This window comes from Rhinoraja longicauda, chromosome 18 (genome assembly GCF_053455715.1).
Source record: "Rhinoraja longicauda isolate Sanriku21f chromosome 18, sRhiLon1.1, whole genome shotgun sequence".
Classification (NCBI taxonomy): Eukaryota; Metazoa; Chordata; class Chondrichthyes; order Rajiformes; family Arhynchobatidae; genus Rhinoraja; species Rhinoraja longicauda.
This window is the reverse complement of record NC_135970.1, coordinates 26690649-26710855: the sequence shown is the minus strand read 5'-3', so window position 1 is coordinate 26710855 and position 20207 is coordinate 26690649. Positions and strand designations below refer to the sequence as shown.

Sequence of the window (20207 nt, the reverse complement as noted above, 5' to 3'; positions counted from 1 at the left end):
TTTAAACAAGGAGCGCCGGGTCGTGACCAACCGCCACGAAGCCAGGGTAGAGCTGATGGAGTGTCAGATCACTGAGGCTATGCGCAGTAAGGACAAGCTCAGGGAGCAGTGCGCTTCCCTGAGCCACCAGCTGGAGACCCAGGAAGAGAACCTCAAGGGGGTTAGGGCAGCCTACAAAATGGTTTTAGAGGACAGGTCGGAAGGGGCCGACCACGGGGCCTGCCTGCAGGAGATAGAGGGTCTGCGGAGTGCTTTAAATAAAGCAAGCGGGCTGGTCTGTTTGATGAACCCCCCCGCGGGCCAGTCACTAGCGGGTGCGAAGGTCCCGGTTCCGGTCCCTAGAAAGACCGTGGTGGCTTCGGCCGCCAGACTCCACAATTCCCCTAGCTACGAGGCATCCTGGGAAAGGGGTAGTGTAGGGGTGAGAGAGAGAGAGGAGCTCCCGGTCGAGGACTCGGCACCGGCGCCCATGTGCCCGGTCCTGGAAACCAGACGGGGACCCACCGCGCTGAATGGGGACGCCGGACCCATTCAGAGCGAGATCGTGGTGCCCCACAGCTCCCAGCAGTTAAGAGCTATGATCGGGCATGTTGCAAAATTGTCCGAATCAGGGGACCCTTCGCTGCATTTCAGGGAGATAGAGTAAACCGCCGCAATCAACGGTTGCGACGAGGGAGAACGGGCAAAATTGTTGCTGTTCTCCCTGGACAGCTCGATCCTCCAATGCCTCTCAGATGAAAGCAAAAGAGGGACCAGGACCTACGATCTCCTACGGGACGAGGTCCTGGACGTCTTGGGGATGGGCGATGAGGGTCCATTTGCCCGATTGGAGAGGACCCTCCAGATGGAGGGAGAACCCCCAAGGGTTTTTGCGGCGCGACTGTGGACAGTGTATCAAAGCAGCTGCCCGCACGTCCCCGCGCGGGATGTCCTGGTCGGGAATGGGAGAGCCCAGTGGCTCCGATGCTTGGTGTCAAACAGCCTGGCGGCCGTCAGGGAGCAGGCGAAAGCCTGGTTTGATCCCACAAATAGCACGGAGGAGGCGGTTTTGGACCATCTCACGGTAGGGTATAGAAACACCCCGAGCACGTCTACCCGACTCGTAACAGGGAAGGTGCACGTGGCGGAGGCTACTGCACCGGTCGAAAAGGTGTGGCGACAGGAGGGTAACCCTACCGCACAGTCCAAGTGTTTCAGGTGTGGTAAGGTGGGACACTGGCGGAAGGATTGCAGGGCCCACACCAAGGAAGATAGGGTTGGCACCACCCAGCGCGCCGAGGTCCCAGTTAAGCCCGAGATTATCGAAACGATGATCGAGGTGATGCGGTTCCTCATGGCCGCACAGGGGAAGGTGGCAGTCGCTACCGGCTCCCCGGGTGCGGGGGGGGCACTGGACATTCCCCAATGACATCAGCCCACGCAGCCTGCCTATCTGTGTCCTCTCCGCTACGATGCGTGGAAGAGGCCGCTTGTGGAGATGGTAGTGGAGAGGCAAAGGGGCAATTATCTGTCGGACATGGGGGCTTCATGCACCGTGGTCCACACAGAGGAACCCTTTGACTCTCCCCTGTCCACAGGGGTCCCTTTCGCACTGGCGGGGTTCACAGGGAAGGAACAGGCTGGCGCGCGTTCCATCCCGCTGTCCATTCATTTGGGAGCACTCCGCACCACATGGGAGTGTATCCGGATGAAGTGGCCTGGAGCACAGGGGTCAACCACAGGGGCCAGCCCTGTGAGTGGGGACTCACAGCCAAGGATGAGGCAGGTCACGCAGACAGGCAAGGTTGCCTGCGTGAGGGGGGAGGACATTCTCCAGGAATGGAGAGTCTCGCGTTTTGGGTGGGATTCGGACGAGGAAGAGCCTGATCAGCTCGACCAGGGGCTGGATCCCATTACGGAGGAAGAGGAGTCGGAGGGGGACGACAGTAACGTCCCCGACTCAAGCACCAGGAAGGCGGGGGTAGCAGGCGAAGGCTCACCACCTGTAGGTACAGGCAGGGTGAGGCCGGATGCCGCGGGTATACCCAGCACCAAGGGGGCAGAGCTGGATGAGGAGGGGCCAGGGTCGGCAGCTGCGGGGGGTACCCGAGCTGCGGCACGGCAGGAACCGGTCCTGAGCCAGGCAGTCCAGGGGGCAGTGCCTAAGGTGATCCTCCGTAGGTCCAGCAGGAAACCCCAACGTAGAAAGTTTTGGCCAGAGGTCAATCACGCCCCGAGGTACGGGAGGTAAGTAAGGAGGAGGGAGCTAACGTTTCAGAGGAGGCCTAGCCCCCGACAGGCAGCAACAGGCTGCGGAGGATCAAAGGTGGGAGACAGCGTGGTGCAGCCGCAGGGGACGACCCGCTGCAGCCCTGACAGGGATTAGCTGAGCCGCCCGGGGAAGGCGGCGCTGTATTATATTTTAGGTAATATAGATAAGGATTAGGTAATATGATAAGGATAAGTAATTTAGATAAGTTTTATGGGGATAGTTAATTGTAAATAAAGTTGACGCGTCCAGGATGTGTGGGTGTGGGGTGCAGGCTGGGGGTCAAGAGACCCGCCCGCAGAGGCGTTAACAAAGCCAAGCGCTCCCCAAGAGGCTGGCTATACCATTTTTCTTTATCTGTTTTCTGGAGTGGAAGGAGGCACTCGTATGGTGGATCGTTGCCACGGCGATCGGATGTGGGTGGGCCTATCGGGGCCGCACCAAGGACATCATCATTTACGGCTGCTCCGGGGACACGGCTCCCATCGCGACCGATGGGACTGGAAGGAGAGAAGCGGAGGAGACCGCAGTTCACTTCCATGAAGGCCGGTGGCCGGGGTGGCTGGGATCGAACTCTTCAGAGTATTCCAGCGCCCCAGGTTTTGCTTATCGGGACACTTCATTATTGTGCCCGAGAATCAAGATCATCGCCCAAAAGATCAGCGCCACCGTTGGCAAAGGGATTTGCCTGGTATGCACGGGGAAGGTCCCCGCGAGCAGGCGGTGGTGGCTGAGGAAAACGAGCCGGACAATGGCCAACTCCACTGTTGAGTGGGAGAGACTTAACAACAACACTCACAGAACTATTTCTGGGACTAAAGAACAGTTGAGTGTGTGTTGGGACAAATGGTGGGAACCGGATGAGGGGATTTATATGTGTATGTGGGGTTCGAGGTATCGTTGCCCCACGGGCAACAGCATATTTTTCCAGAGACAGTGGCAGGATGACGGTAAGGGGATGAGGTGGGATGTTAGCTCGCGGGCTTGTGGGGTCCCCCTTTCCCCGATCCCGGTAAACGCCACTGAACTCATCACACAGCCACGCATGACACCTCCCACAGTTCCGCTGGCAGTAGCACAGGAGGGTGAGTGCCCAAAAACCACTAAGGGGCCCGGGAATGGCCTGGTACTGATACCGACTGACCAGGTATTGTGCCAGGGGGTGCACTACGCGGTAGCCTCGGTGATTTTAAACCTCACCGAGGTGCAGTTGCCGGAGTGGTGCCCCAGGGAAACTGAAAGACTAACCGGGTATATCAGGGAGAATGGAGAGACCGTTACGTGCGGGTGGGCGAGCAGGACCCAGCCGCAAGCTGCTAGGAGGACGGGCCCCCTCCGCACCGAGTGAACTGTGTTTTTGTATTGTCCTCTTCGAATTTGTATCAAGAATGATTGTGGAGGAATGTACAAAATGTATCGTTTTGCTGTTGTGTTGTTTTCATGTCCTACATTAAAGCTGACACCAGTAGGAGGATGGCGGAGGCATCGGCCTGGGACAAGGTGTAAGTGTATATGTCTGACATGAAAATGTACATACTTGTAATATAGTTTTGCCTGGGACACGGGCAGTAAAGGTCAGCCTAAAAGATGGGGACTGTACGTTCGCAATGGAACACTAGTTAGTTAAAACCTCAGGGGTCTGGATGTGGAGAATCCGGAAAACATTGCTCAACCACATTATTTAATTAATTCGATAAGCTGGGGTTATGCAAATCAACAGGAGGGACTGTAAGATTTGAGAAGTTTTCCCTCATTCTGAAAGCAACACAATACCAAAGAGCTGCAGTTTGGACATTTTAAATGGGAGACTGGGGCTGATAGCGGAGAAAGACTGCGGTCGGTTTTTTCCAAGGGATGTCACAATCCGTGGGTCCTAAGATGGCCGCAGGACCTCGTGACCAGCCACAAAAACAAAAACCTTACAGCCCAGTCTCTAGGTTTCTGCAAAGCCATGGCCAGAACAATGGATGGGTATTGGCCATGCAGAAGCTTGCAAAACCAGGTCGAAGTCCAGACACTGGGGCACTGACATCAGCATACTCACAATGCCCCAAGCCGACCTACACAGTTAATCTCGTTAAGGGGGCACAATAGACCATAGAAAACTACCTGGTAGGTGATGGGAAACCAGTTAAACCCATCACCTCGCAACGAAATACCAATTAACACCGTCTGGCCATCCCCGGTATCCCCGGACATAAGCGCAGATCAGAGAGAAAACTCATACATATCTTTTTAAACAAAGAGATTCCAAGATCTGGCGGGAGATAGGACGGGTCAGAATAGTATAACTGGCCACGACTTTTGGGTTTTAAACTCAAGAAGAAAACCTGCAAGGAACGCAAGCAGGCAAGAAAACGGATGCAAGGAAGCAAGTCAAACGGATGCAGGAGGAAGAAAAGACAGGCAAGAAGAAGCGAAGTGCAAGAAAGAGGAACCGGCACGCAACTCAAGAAGAAGTACTGCAAGACGAACTGCCAGTAACCCCAGTAATAGCCCCATGGTGAGCATGTACCCCAATTCTGCATATCCTGGACATAGTTTAGTGTAGAGGGGAGGGTGGTTTGAATAAACGTGGTTGTGTAAAGGAATATGTGTTGGTCAATTTTGCGATGTGTCGTACGTTCCCCATCTTACAGTCGTGTATATGTCTTGTAGAACTGTGTGTGTTTTTATGATTCATAGTCAAAAGTATTCATGTGATTCGGTATGTGTTTTATAGATATGTATTATAGAACTGTATAAGTATTCATGGACAATAGTCCCAAGCGCTAAATAAAAGCCTTTTTCATTTAAACCCTGGTTTTCAAATCTGGTCTGGTTGAATTTTTCTGCACTATAAACGCTCCTGCATCTATGTCCAGTGTCTAGAACCGTAGGGGATGAGTGGGTCGAACCACTCACGGGGAACCAGTGTGCGCGGCCTGGTCAAGGGACGGGGACCTTAGGTCGGGCGAAAGCTCGGCGCAGAAACCCCTTACAAGTCCTTTTATAATTTTATACGTCTCGATAAGATCCCCTCTCAAGCTTCTAAACTCCAGTGAATACAAGCCCAGTCTTTACAATCTTTCCTCATATGACAGTCCCTTCATCCCAGGGATTAACCTCGTGAACCTACACTGCACTGCCTCAATAGCAAGGACGTCCTTCCTAAAATTAGGAGACCAAAACTGCACACAATACTCCAGATGTGGTCTCACCAGGGCCCTATACAACTGCAGAAGGACCTCCTTGCTCCTATTCTCAAATCCTCTCGTTATGAAGGCCAACATGTCATTAGCTTTCTTCACTGCATGCTGCACCTGCACGCTTACTTTCAGTGACTGGTGTACAAGGACACCAAGGTCTCGTTGCACTTCCCCATTACCTAATCTGACACCAGTGAGATAATAATCTGCCTCCTTGTATTTGCCACCAAAGTGGATAATCTCACATTTATCTACCTCATGCTGCCATGCATTTGCCCACTCACTCAACCTGTCCAAATCACTCTGCAACCTCCTAACATCCTCTTCGAACAGTTCACACTGCCATCCAGCTTTGTGTCATCTGCAAACTTGCTAGTGTTACTTCTAATTCCATCATCCAAATCATTAATATATAGTAATTAATATAGTAAATAGTTGCAGCCCCAGAACCGAGCCTTGCGGCACTCCACTCACCACTGCCTGCCATTCTGAAAAGGATCCGTTTATTCCTACTCTTTGCTTCCTGTCTGCCAACCAATTCTCTATCCATGTCAATACCCTACCCCCAATACCATGTGCTCCAATTTTGCTCACCAACCTCCCGTGTGGGACCTTATCAAAGGCTTTCTGAAAGTCTAGATACACTACATCCACTGGCTCTCCTTCATCCATTTTACTTGTCTCATTCTCAAAAAATTCCAGAAGGTTAGTCAAGCAGGATTTTCCCTTCATAAATCCATGCTGACTTGGACCAATCCTTTTACTGCTATCCAAATGTGCCGTTATTACCTCTTTAATAACTGAATCCAGCATCTTCCCCATCACCGATGGCAGGCTAACTGGTCTATAATTCCCCGTTTTCTCTCTCGCTCCTTTCTTAAAAAGTGGGATAACATTAGCTACCCTCCAATCCACAGGAACTGATCCTGAATCTATTGAACATTGGAAAATGATCACCAATGCGTCCACGATTTCTAGAGCCACCTCCTTGAGTACCCTGGGATGCAGACCATCAGGCCCTGGAGTTTATCAGCCTTGTCCCATCAGTCTACCCAATACTATTTCTCGCCTAATGCAAATTTCTATCAGTTCCTCTGTCTCCTTCAATCCTCTGTCCTCTAGTACATCTGGGAGATTGTTTGTGTCTTCCTTAGTGAAGACAGATCCGAAGTACCTGTTCAACTCTTCCGCCATTTCCTTGTTACCCGCAATAATTTCACCCGTTTCTGCCTTCAGGGGACCCACATTTGTCTTTACTAATCTTTTTCTCTTAACATACCTAAAGAAGCTTATACAGTCCTTCTTTATATTCTTGGCCAGCTTGCTTCGTACCTCATCTTTTCAGCCCATGTTGCCCTTTTTGCTACCTTCTGTTATCCTTTGAAAGTTGCCCAATCCTCTGGCTTCCCGCTACTCTTTGCTATGTTATACATCTTTTCTTTTATTTTTATTCCATCTCTAACTTCCCTTGTCAGCCACAGTTGCCTCTGACTCCTCTTAGAATCTTTCTTCCTCTTTGGAATGAAGTGATCCTGCACCTTCTGGATTATCCCCAGAAATGCAGCAGAAGGCAGGACAGAAAACATGGAACAGTTATTCAGTGATGCCTGAGGCAATTGGATTTTTCTGCAGGTGGCATTTCCCTGGCCTGCTGTACAATGGCCAAACAGCGTGTCTTTTATAGCACGCAACAGTTTTTCCATTGAGACCCAGAGGATAATAATCTACCCAGCCACAGCCAAAGGCATTGTAAAAAAAAAGACCAATTTCTGATAGGATTTTCTTTGTTTGATTCCAACTGAAGCAGCATTCTAAAACTGCTGTTAAAAATCAAGGCTGTATAAAATGGCTGCTATTTTAGTCAGCAATTAGAAGCATTTTACTTTACAATAGCTTCTGAGATGGCAAGTAATTTACCAGCATACTTAATAAGCAGAATATTTATGTCAGAAGTGGAAATAAGATTGCTATTTGCATTACCACTGCAGTAAAAGGATTCAAGTCTTATCATTGTCCCCATTTTAAATGGTTTGCTGCAGGGAACAAAGCTTTTCGACTCGGCATGAAACAACAAAAATTTCAAGAGGGTGTCCTGACCCAGGTCATGTTAAAAATATGTAGATTCTAATATATTGTGATACTCCTGTTAGAATGTTAAAACATTCTTGTTAAATATTTTTAAATGTAGACGCAGCCTTATGTCTTATTTTCTCTCGCTTCCTAATTTGAGATAAGGTAGCAGCCTGGTATGGTGGGTGGGGTAGAGTTCTGCATGGCATTAGACTGCAAGGTGAAGGCAGAATAGTAACAAGCTGGAAGATTTATCACAACAAAATTGTAACTCAGTCTTCCATTCTCTTGCTGATTGCAGATATCAACAACCCTCAGAAATAATTTGAATTTCTGATTGAAAAACCTCATATCTGATATTATTTACATTCAAATTTTGTAAATTATTAAATACATTATTTTTTTGATTGATGAGTATTCCATTTATGAATTATCATTATAATGCCATCGACTCTTTAGGGATATGTCTTTGATTAACAAAGATGTTTTTTCTATAACAAATAGTGTACAATGTTGTAGAGAAATACATTGTATCAAATGCTGAGGATGAAAAATAAACCTGGACAAAATAAACCTGGACAAAACATGTTCTGAAATTTCGCTGAAGAATAATGTTTCCTGGGTACAAATCCCTTTCACAAATTAAGGAATAGCTTCGAGAAATTAACCAAAAACAAAATATTACAACCATAACAATTAATCAGGTTTTTAATTTTTGATTAAACAAGGCCTCTAAACCAAGACATGGAAATGAGCAGTGGCTGTTAAATGATACCTTGCATCTTTCACCTTAACTTATTTCTACAAATTTTAGGTGGGGAATTCCCAGTCAAAAGAACACATATGACAGCAGCAGAAATCGACAAAATGGCCTCTCAAACCTGATCGGCCATTCAATACAATCATCGTCAACTAAATCTTGGCCCTAGTCACTCCCAAGGCCCTTTTGGTCCTTTAAATATCTGCCAATCTCTGCGTTTAGGATGTTCAAATGACTGTTCCCACAACATCCTGTGGAGGAGAATTCCAAAGAGTCACAAAGCAAAATGTTTCCATCTGAAATGAGCGACTCCTTATTCGGAACTATTTTCTCAAATATAATAATTGAGTTGAGTTTAGTTTTTTGTCATGTGAAGGTACAGTGAAAAGTTTTTTTGTGTGCTAACCAGCTGGCAGAAAGACAATACATGATTACAATCGAGACATCCACAGTGTACAGATAGATGATAAAGGGAACAACGTGAATAACGTGCAAGATAAAGTCTAGTCTGACCAAAGATAGTCCGATGGTCTCCAATAAGGTAGATAGTAGCTCAGAACTGCTCCCTAGATGTGGTAGGATGGTTCAGTTGCCTGATAACAGCTGGGAAGAAACCATTCTTGAATCTGTTGAAGCGTTTTCACACTTCTTTACCTCTTGCCATATGAGGGTGGAGAAGATGGAATGGCCAGGGTGCGACCCTTGATTATGTTGGTGGCCTTGCCAAGGCAGCATGTGGTGTAAATGGAGTCAATGGAAGGGAGATTGGTTTGTGTGAAGGTCTGGGCTTCTCAATTCTCTGCAATGTCTTGCAGTCTTAGATGGAGCTGTTCCCAAACCATGCTGCGATGCATCCCGATAAAATGCTTTCTACGGCGCATCTGTAGAAGTTGGTGAGAGTTGTTGGGGATGTGCCAAACTTCCTAAGCTTTCTAAGGAAGTAGAGGCATTGGTGTGCTTTCCTAGCCATTGCTTCAATATGGGTGGCCCAGGACAAGTTTCTGGTGATATTTACTCCATACAATTTAACAATTGTATCATTGATAACCACGGACGAGGTGCAAGAAGATCGGACAGTGGTCAATGTTGATCTTCTCATGGAGTCATAGAGTGACTCTATGTTGATCTTCTATTTAAGAAAGGCTTAAAGGAAAAGCCTGGGAACTACAGACATTACATCAGTGGTGGGTCAGTTATTAGATGCGATTCTGAGAGACAAGATGTTCATGCATTTGGAAAGGCAAGGACTGATTAGGGTTAGTCAGCAAGGCTTTCTGTGTGGGAAATCACATCCCGCCAATTTGACTATGATTTTTGAAGAGGTGACCAAGATGATTGATGAGGGCAGTGTGGGAGACATTGTCAATGTGGACTTTAGCTAGGCCTTTGAGAAGGTATAACATGGTAGGCTGGTCTGGAACATGATATCCAGCACAAGATAGTTAATTGGATACAAAATTGGCTTGAACATAGGAGACAAAGGATAATGGTAGAGGTTTATTTTTCATACTGGAGGCCTGTATCGGTGCTGGGCCCACTGTTGTTCATTAACAATTTGGATGTTAAGGGAACATGGTAAATATGCTTGTGGATGACACTAAAATTTGTGGTATAGTGGTCAGTGAAGAGGGTCATCTATGATTACACAAAATCAACTGGGTCAATGGGCTGAGGAATGGCAGATTTGTGGCGGCTTCGAGATTGTGCCTACGTTTTTCTCCGCCGCGACGCCCATCGAGCACAGCTTCAGAGACCTTATGAGGGCCCTTTCAAGGTGCTGAAGCACGGTGAGACAACTTTTGTGTTGGACATGGGGGGCCGACCGGAGGCCGTGTCAATTAATCGCCTCAAGCCAGCGCACTTGGACATTGACCAGCCGGTGCGGGTTGCACAGCCTCGGCCGCGCGGGCGCCCCCCTTTACAAGTGCCTCCAACACCGCACCCGCCGATCCCCTCATCTCGACCGGTATTTGTACCCCCTTCTCCGCCCCCGTTTGTCCCTCGAGCAGTGCCCCCGCCAGCCCCCCCGGTTGTCCCTTCAGCTAAGCCCCCGCCAGACCCCCCGTCGGACGGGTACCGTACACGGTTCGGTCGACTAGTGCGACCACCGGTGCGCTTCGTGCCTCTGGTTCTGGGGGGGGGTCCTGTGGCGGCTCCCGAGGGTCGGGCCATACCACTCACGACCCCTCGGCACGGGAATGGGTCGAGCCAAGGAGGCGGACTTCGGCCGGGAGTATAAAGGTCAAGGACCGCATGACTCTCATTCCCTTTTGGAGTTCCAGAGATACAGTAAACACGCTTTCGTTAACCTTGCCTACTTGTCGTTATTTTGGCCTACTTGGCCCACTACAGATTGAGTTTAATTAAGATAAATACAAGGTGTTGTATTTTGGTAGGTCAAACCGGGGCAGAACTTGCACGGTATGTGCTAGGGCCCTGGAAAGTTCCACAAAGTTGACAGGTAGACAGATGGTGAAGGCAGGGTTGGGACTGCTTGTCTTCATTGGTCAGGGTGAGTACATGAGTGGTGATGTCATGTTACAACTGCACAAGACGATGGTAAGGCCACATTTTGAGTACTGTGTAGGGTTCTGCTAGGTCTGCCATCGGAGGATGTTATTAATCTGAAAAATGTGCAAAAAAAAGATTTACGTGGATGTCACCAAGTCTGGAGAGCTCGAGTTTCGAGATACAGTTTAGTTTCGAGATACAGCATGGAAACCGGCCCTTTGGTTCACTGAATCCACACGAATCACATTAGTTCTATGTTATCCCACTTCCTCATTAACTCCCTACACACTAGGGGCAAGTTTATAGATTGAAGAGTTGCGAATTGTGAAGCTCGAGGAGTAAATGCAAATGAAAGGAGAGGGGAGGGGAGAAATAGGTCTATGACAGCAGGAGAGAAACCACGTTTACTACAGAAAATGTTTACTAAAGTTGCAAAACACAATTTTCATTTTTATAAATTTGTGATGAATTTGCTTGATCATCTTATGATTTTTCATTTTGTCCTGTTATTACCTCCTTTATCTGTGGATTAGGGGATGTTCCCAAAGACTGCTGTTAGGCTATTGGGTTCCACTTTCTTTCTCGTTGTTTTAGTATTACAATTGCCATTTACCAATTCTGCGGGACATCTGGAATTTTAGTTGATTACAGCCAACTAATCTACCATGTCTGTAGCCACTTCCTTTACGACCCTTAGATGTAAATCCACAGATCCAAAAGATTTGTCAGCATTTTAATCCATTCGATTGCTTTTTCCATTTATTTCTATTTGTTTTAACGTTCCTCCATCCCTAAAGTCTTTTGAGTCTTCCGAAATGAAGATTGATCCAAAATAATGATTTAGTATCTCTGTCACTACTCTATTTTCCATTATTAAATCCCCAGTGTCATCCTCCAAGGAATATCAGGAGCTATTCTGTGCCATTTTCAATTTCTTATCATCATATCATATCATATCATATATATACAGCCGGAAACAGGCCTTTTCGGCCCTCCAAGTCCGCGCCGCCCAGCGATCCCCGTACATTAACACTATCCTACACCCACTAGGGACAATTTTTACATTTACCCAGCCAATTAACCTACATACCTGTACGTCTTTGGAGTGTGGGAGGAAACCGAAGATCTCGGAGAAAACCCACGCAGGTCACGGGGAGAACGTACAAACTCCTTACAGTGCAGCACCCGTAGTCAGGATCGAACCTGAGTCTCCGGCGCTGCATTCGCTGTAAAGCAGCAACTCTACCGCTGCGCTACCGTGCCTGTCTGCTTTATATTATTTGCAAGTTCACTCTCTCTCCCTCTATACTTTTTTCACTCATCCTTTCCAGGCTTCTAGAAAAAATAATCCTAATCATTTGGCGTACCATTAATCTTCTCAACAGTGTACAATAAAAACTCTGATAAATCCATGCACTATTGCAATACATTCCCACTGTTCCCCATTTGGCTCACCTGAGCCCTGGTTCCCATTGAACACAGTATTGAATTGAATTGAATTGAATACATTTTATTAGCCAAGTATGTATACATACAAGGAATTTGCCTTGGTGTTTTGCTCGCCAGTAACAACATGACATACAGTAATCAATTAAGAATAAAACATTATCATTTACACATGTGAAGAAAGGAGGCTACAGACTTTTGGTTGTTGAGTAGAGCTAGTGCTCGTGGAAAAAAAGCTGTTTTTATGTCTGGCTGTGGCGGCTTTGACAGTTCGGAGTCGCTTTCCAGAGGCTTCAAAGAGTTTGTGCCCAGGGTGAGAGGAGTCAGAGATGATCTTACCCGCTCGCTTCCTGGCCCTTGCAGTGTACAGTTCGTCAATGGGGGGGGGGAGGTTGCAGCCAACAACATTCTCGGCTGATCGAACGATGCGCTGCAGCCTCTGGATGTCATGCTTGGTGGCTGAGCCAAACCAGACCATGATGGAGAAGGTGAGGACAGACTCTATGATGGCAGTATAAAACTGGGCCATCATTGCCTGTGGCGATGGACACAGTGTGTGGTATTGTGGTACTGCATGGAGAGATGTCACATCCCAAAGACCTGGTGTCGCGCACGTGTCATAGCATTGCTGAAGCCAGGCAAAGATCATTCAGCAACAAAGAGCTACAGGCAAATATCACTTCTTTGCCACACCTACAAGCTGTTTGAGCGACTCATCTTGACTCGCCTCAGTCAGGTGATGGAGCCATCCCTAATAAAGGAGCAGGCAGGGTTCTGGCCTGGGAAGTCCTGCACAGGTCAGCTTCTCAATCTCACCCAACTTTCAGGAAGGTGTTATCACAGGCACTGTTTTTATAGACCTTTCAGCCACTTATGATACAGTAAACCATCGCCGACTGTTACACAAAGTACTTAATTTGACACACAACTTGCATCTAACCAACCTGGTGAAGACTCTGGTCATAAACAGACGCTTCTTTGCCGAGCTGTCAGGAAAGAAAAGTCGCTGGCCCAGGTAGAAAAACAGCGTCCCTCATGGAAGTGTCCTGGCACCCACCTTGTTCAATATTTATGTTAATGACTAGCCTATCCATCCCAACACCAGGAGTTTCATTTATGCAGATGACCTGTGCATTACAACCCAAAGTGCTGACTTCCTTGAGGCAGAAGCTACTCTGTGTGAGGCTTTAGTCAACCTGTCCTCATACTACAAAGAGAATCACCTGAGAGCCGATCCATCTAAAGCCCAAGTCTGCGCCTTCCACTTGAAGAACAAGTATGCAAATCGAAGGTTGAAGATCACATGGAATGGAGTCAGATTGGTGCACTGTGACAGTCCAGTCTATCTCTGTGTGACTTTTGATCGATCTCTGACCTACAAACCACATATCACCAAGCTTAAAGGAAAAGTCAGTTCCAGAAATGTTCTTCTTCGCAAACTGAATACCTCAAAATGGGGAGCAAATTCTAAAACCATTCGATTAACAGCTTTGGCTCTCTGCTTCTCCACTGCTGAGTATGCCTGCGCAGTATGGGAGCGCTCAGCTCATGCACGGAAGATTGATCCTGTGCTAAACACAAGCTGTCGTTGCATCAGTGGATGCATGAAACCTACCAAGACTGACAACATCTACTTACTCTCTGGCATTGCACCTCTTGGAATCAGAAGAGCTGTAGGCAGTCAAAAAGAACGCCTCAGACAATCAGAGGATGAAAGACACCACCAACATGACCACCCTTTGCTACCTCAGCGTTTGAAATCACGCAGAAGTTTCCTCTCTTCTGTCCATCCCCTGGACTGCAGTGCATCGTCCAGAAGGCTCAAACTCTGGGAAGAGAGACCAGAGAAATCACAGGAAGACATTCACATGGCAATCGATCCCTCTGAGAAACTCCCACCAGGTTCCGACCAACCGTGGATAACCTGGCGCAGTCTCAACAGACTGCGAACAGGCATGGGGAGGAGCAAATCGAACATGCTGAAGTGGGGATATACTGAAGATGCGGCAGACTGCGAGTGCGGACGGGGTCTCCAGACTATGGAACATCTCTTGAGCTGTGACATGCTGCATGACACATGCACTGTAAAGGATCTTGCAGAGGCCAACGATGTGGCACTAAAATTTGCTCGCTATTGGCAAACAGTTGTGTGATGACATGAATAAATACATTTCCTGTGGCAGATTTTGGATTTTGCACTGTGGATTTTATTTTACACAATATCTATTAACACCGTATAGCATCTAAAAAAGTGAATTAAAAGTATGCAGGGAAGTAATTGAGCAAAATCCAATAGTCATGAAAATCTAATGGTCTGACACCAAATGGTGCCAGATTATGGGAGTTATATTTTTTAGTCTTTTCTTTCAATTTGATTCCCTCTTTAACTTCCTTAGCTGGACACAGATGGTGCTTTCTTCTCGTGGAGCATTCTTTCTCACCAGAATATACCTTTACTGAGATTTTTAAAATACCTCTCCTTACCCTTTAATCCAGAGTAGAACTTCACTTTAGCCAATTTCATCTTCATACCATTGCAATTGTCTTTGTGGAAGTGCTGACTTTTGCCCTGACTAGTTGCTATTTTCACCCAAACTCATTTTACATTTTGAGCTTCTGAGCCAATATCAAAGGTCACTGCAACAGGCATTTTATCCTTTGTTATCAAAGCTCCCCACCATCTTTTGCTTGCTGCCTAACTTTCTGGAATGACAAATAACCTTGAATTTTAGGTTTCCGCCCTTGATCACTTTTCAACCATGACTCTACAATAGCTAATCAGAACATACCCATTTATTTCTATTTGTACTGTCAACTCATCAATCTTGCCATGATTACTGTGCACATTAAGATAAGAAAATTAAGATCTCTTTATCATTTTTCAATATCCTACCTATTTGCTAGCTTGTATGCACTGCCCCTTCCCGAAACACACTGCCCTTTCCCGAAATAATACTGGTGTATTATAATAATACCTTGTCTTTGCCCTGCATTATGGCCTTCTTCCTAGTTGGATTTCTAAATATCCTTCCACCTGAACCTCCATCTTCTATTCCCACCTTGGCTCTGTCCTTTCCGACTCTGTCCCATCCTCTGCTGAGTTAGCCGAAGCGCTCGCTACCAAGAAAGTCACAGATTTGGAAATAAAAAGCAAACAACTGCATACAAATTACCATAGCAAAGTTCAAGTGCCTTAAAGATTAGGCAATGTTTGGTCATTTCAAAATGGGCTATTTCTGTCTAACTTTCTTCCAAGGAGCTAAATTTTCAACAATGAAAATTTCAAGGGTATATTCATTAAAAAAAACCTAATTCATCAATTTGTTTTGAGTGATGGACAAAACTGTGTATGAATTTACATGCAGAAAAAACGGAATTCCAGACAGTGGTTCTACTGGAGGGAAGATCACAGGCAATAAAATCAATGTTTAAAACTGCAGTATTGTCTGTGCAGACATTTTGGATCAGAACAGAACAGTAATATAGATCTGCAGGTTACAAACGCAGACACTGAAAGCAGTAAATAACTCTATTGGTGTCCTCCAGATTTTAGCTCATCAGTGACCAATATCTTATCTCCAGGGCCTTGATAACTAAACAGGCCTCACATTCCATTAATCTATACAGTTTTGCACAGAATCCAGTAAGAAATACCAGAAAGGTTTTGAATTTAGCCTACCAAAATAACATATGGAGTATCATTATTGATCACAGTTGCACCCTTACAAATATAACTAATTCAGTGCATCTTTAGATTTCTTTTATGTATCCCAAATTATACTCACAGATTGAGACAGTCTGAATTTCATCCAGCTTCTTCAGCAATGAGACGAATAAAAAGTTGATTTCACTTACACAACTGTTCGTATATACTGTACTGAGTTGCACATCAATCCTGGTGACATTGGCGGGGGTCACAGCACTGCAGGTTAGTGATGCAGCCACTGAAGAAACTGCATACCTTCCAAAGACTGCACACTACTCAAGAAGATAGGTTCCTAGACGAGGATAAAAGTTGAACATTCTGTTCAGCCAAATATAATTACACTTTAAAAGCCCATGTATATTTTTAAGATTTCCAACTCCTGTAACTGTATCTTTTTTATTTAACTAATAAGATCTTTACAGCAAATAATTTTGTGAGCAATTGCTTTCACACCAGATATTGCAATGCCTCAAGTGAAAATGTCAATTTGGTATTAATTTAAAAGACACTTTTGGTTGTTGAAACACAGTCCACCAGGAACTGGATCAAGGTACACTTAATTCAAATAACAGGTATAACAGGTATAACAGAGCTTTATTTGTCATTCCGTACCGAAGTACCGAACGAAACTACATAGCAGTCATAGAAAAAAAGAACACAAGACACATAGCCCCAACACAAACGTCCATCACAGTGACTCCAAACACCCCCTCACTGTGATGGAGGCAACAAAACTTCCACTCTCTTCCCCACGCCCACGGACAGACAACTCGTCCCCGACTGACCCGCACAGTCCCCGCAAGGGGATGGAAGTCCCCCCGGCCGAATCGCACCGGGCGCTGAAACGTCTAGCGGCCGAGCCGGGCGATGAAAGGCCCCGCGACCAAGCCTTGCACAGCTAAGTCCCGTGGCCGAGCCGCACCAGCGATGTAAAGTCCCGCAGCCGAGCCGCACCGGGCGATGTAATGTCCCGTGGTCGAGCCGCACCAGCGATGTAAAGTCCCGCAGCCGAGCCGCACCGGGCGATGTTAAGTCCCGCGGCCGAGCTGCACCGGGCACTGTTAAGTCCAGCGGCCAAGCCACACCAGCGATGTAAAGTCCCGCGGCCGATCCGCACCGGGCGATGTAAAGTCCCGCGGCCGAGCCGCACCGGGCGATGTTAGGCCCCGCAGCCGAGCCGCACCCCGCGCCGTGAGGAAGAGAAAAGTTTCCCCCCCACACCACCACCCCTCCCCCACACCACCACCCCCCCCACACCACCACCCACCCCCCCCCCCCCCCCCCCACACATACACAACCAAAAAAAAAAATACAAAAACCATCCCAACACCGACACACAACAACAAAAAAAGGAAAAAAGACGAACAGACTGCTAGCGAGCCGCAGCCTTTAGGCGCCACCACTTCCGTCACAGGTTACATTAATTATCCCTCCAGGTTACTTTCTTTCCAGGCCTGGATTAGAACTTACATTAGAAATAATACATGTTAATTATTCCCATTAATCTGCTTTGCTCCATTTCTCCTGTACCACATCCCTATAAATCAGAGTGGAAACTGTGAGCACCAGAGCTTCTGCCTATCCTCGCCCAAGTTCATGTCCAACCAAGATCATCCAATCAGCACCAGCAACAGAAGCTCTTCCTACACTTGGAACACTGCTCTTTAGCAACTGAGATCACATTATGCAGTACAGTCCATGGATCCACGCCGTCCTGTATGCAAGTCAGTTGGTGCATTTTCTTAGTGATGCACCAGAGTGGCTCCAAGTTCAATTTTAGTCTTCCATATTTTGTTTTAAATCTATCACCAATCTAAGCAAAATAAAAATTTGAAAAGCATATTCAGTCAATGCCAGGAAGGCTGCATTGGAAATGCCGAACCACAACAAGATCTAATTTGACTATAACTCTCCCACACTTTATTTGGCCTGCTTTTCCTGTCAACGTCATGCATTATTTTTGAACACTATAGCAATTTAGCCAGAAATACTTGTACCCAAGAAACTATATCCAATGGATCAGTAAATTGGAGGGATTGGGTAGGCAAAATAGAGGACAAATTTCACATCATATTCCACATGTATACTAATAGCACCCTTCTCACTCGATTGCCAATGATACCTTGCTCAATCCATCCAAGATCCAGGATTTGATAAATAGAATCCCTGCCACTTTAATAATATGACTAAAGCCAAAATCTTTAGTCCATGCCATAAACTCTTCGTCTTTTATTACCGAAATGGAAGCAGATGATCCACAAACCCCACATTTTGTTTCCGCGCAATTATCCACAATGCCAAGACCAGCTACAGTGAAACTCTGATAAACTGGAATCTGGTGAATGGAAAGGGGGCACTGGAACTGGGGTACACATGTGTAGAAAGGAAGTGCAGCAAATATCCCGTGGTGAGCCATTTGCTGAACCTCTGGGATGTGCGAAAAGTGCAGCATTGAAGTTTTATTACACTTCCACCTCAACAACATTATTCATCTCTCCTTCTGCCCCATCTATGGCTACAAAAGTTCCCATCAGTGACCTTTCCAAATATCTCCTGGAACCATCTTCCTGCACCACCAGAAACTCAAGCTCACCCAAAATTAATCCTCCGTCTCACACTAACTCTCACATTATCCATTCTTTACAGACTGCATTAACTCTCTGTCCACAGGCATTTCAAATTTAAAATTCTCATCAATGTGCTCAAATTTCTCCTGGGGTTTCCACTCTGTAGCTTTGGGGATCTATGCTCCAAGCTATAAAATTTCCTCAAAATTATATACTATGTGAATAAATATATATATATATATATGTGATCTATTGGTAATTTATGTCTTAGAAGATTTATATTAATCACTGTGGAATGTTTTGCACATTAGTGCCACGATGCAGAGGCAACGTTTTGTTTTCTTGCTGCTATTGTCACTTACCAGAGTTGTACTTCAAGGTTAATCTTACTGGGAAAGTTGTAATTAAGTGGCAGGATATTCTGACTCATTGAAGGCACATATGACAAGCAAAACCCAGCAATTTTAGTTATTTATCTTCTTGCTCAAGCTCATTTGCATCCTGATGCATCGGACATTTCTCACCAATATTATTGTATGAATCCTGATGCAGGAGATGTATGAATCCTGATGCAGGAGATTGGCACGTCCCTTCTCCAAAACAAGATAAATATAAGCAACAGTTCATGAGATCCTAAGTGATAGGAGCAGAATTAGGCCATTCGTCCCATCCAGTCTACTCCGCCATTCAATCATGGCTGATCTGTCTCTCCCTCCTAACCCCATTCTCCTGCCTTCTCCCCAGAACCTCTGATACCCGTACTAATCATGAATCTATCTATCTTGGCCTTAAATATATCCACTGACTTGGCCTCCACAGCCTTCTGTGGCAAAGAATTCCACAGATTCACCACCCTCTGTCTAAAGAAACTCCTCCTCATCTCCTTCCTAAAACATTAAAACGGGTTCACGCAAAATTTAGTTCAAGTTGGAATTGGTTAAAGTCTGGCAGCACATCTTCTCAGCAACCTCTCAACTTTAAATTACCCTGACCAAGAAAAAGCAGGGATGTAGATTCAATCGAGCAAATCACTCTGCTTTTAGAAACAGGCTTATAATATAAAACACAAGATTTTTGCTGAGTACATTATCACTTTCCTCAAATTTTAGAATAAAATAAAGAGTTAGTTTCATCATCTGAAATATGTACAGTATGGTAAAACATTTGCTGATGATGCATGCATATGCTTGTGTTCAATCAGTCAAGAAATATTTACAGGAAATGTAAAACTGCAAAGGTTTTCCACACTTGAGAATTAAGTCCTTAACCCATGTGCTCCATGATAAATTGACATTAAACACTTTATGCCCCATCGATGAGTAAATTTGGGGATATTGGATAAAACACTGGAACCAAAAAAGATATTTAAAAATTTAGGTAAAATGCTGTCAAAAATCAGCTGCATGGATAAATGACTGGTCACTGTCTGCTTCCAGACAAAGAATGCAGTGCTATGCTCTGCGCGAAACTCCACAGCATATGTTAGAATCACAAAAAGCAGCTATTCATTGAATCATGGCATGCCATCTGCAGCAGTCTGTGCAGCTACAGGCAAACCTGACCTTAAAAACAATTTTTCAGTGTACTCCAGTCATTTTTGTTCTTGCACAGTTATTGCACAATTGAGACACAATTGAGACAGAATTCCACAGGAAACACGTTATCAATCTTGTTATGACTTATTAGGAAGAATAATTATAGAAAATTTCAA

The 20207-nt window shown here is 45.9% G+C and overlaps 1 protein-coding gene across 3 annotated transcripts in view; it reads right to left on the bottom strand.

The window, feature by feature from the left end:
* Nucleotides 1-20207, bottom strand: part of c18h11orf24 (chromosome 18 C11orf24 homolog) — an 80375-nt gene that overhangs the window by 23543 nt on the left and 36625 nt on the right. For 2 of the 3 annotated variants that reach the window (XM_078415370.1, XM_078415373.1), the window contains exon 3: nt 16079-16221. The gene's annotated coding sequence lies outside the window, so the exon portion shown is untranslated. Of the gene's footprint in view, nt 1-16008; nt 16222-20207 lie in introns of all 3 variants that reach the window. The other variant, XM_078415371.1, reaches the window with a different exon arrangement.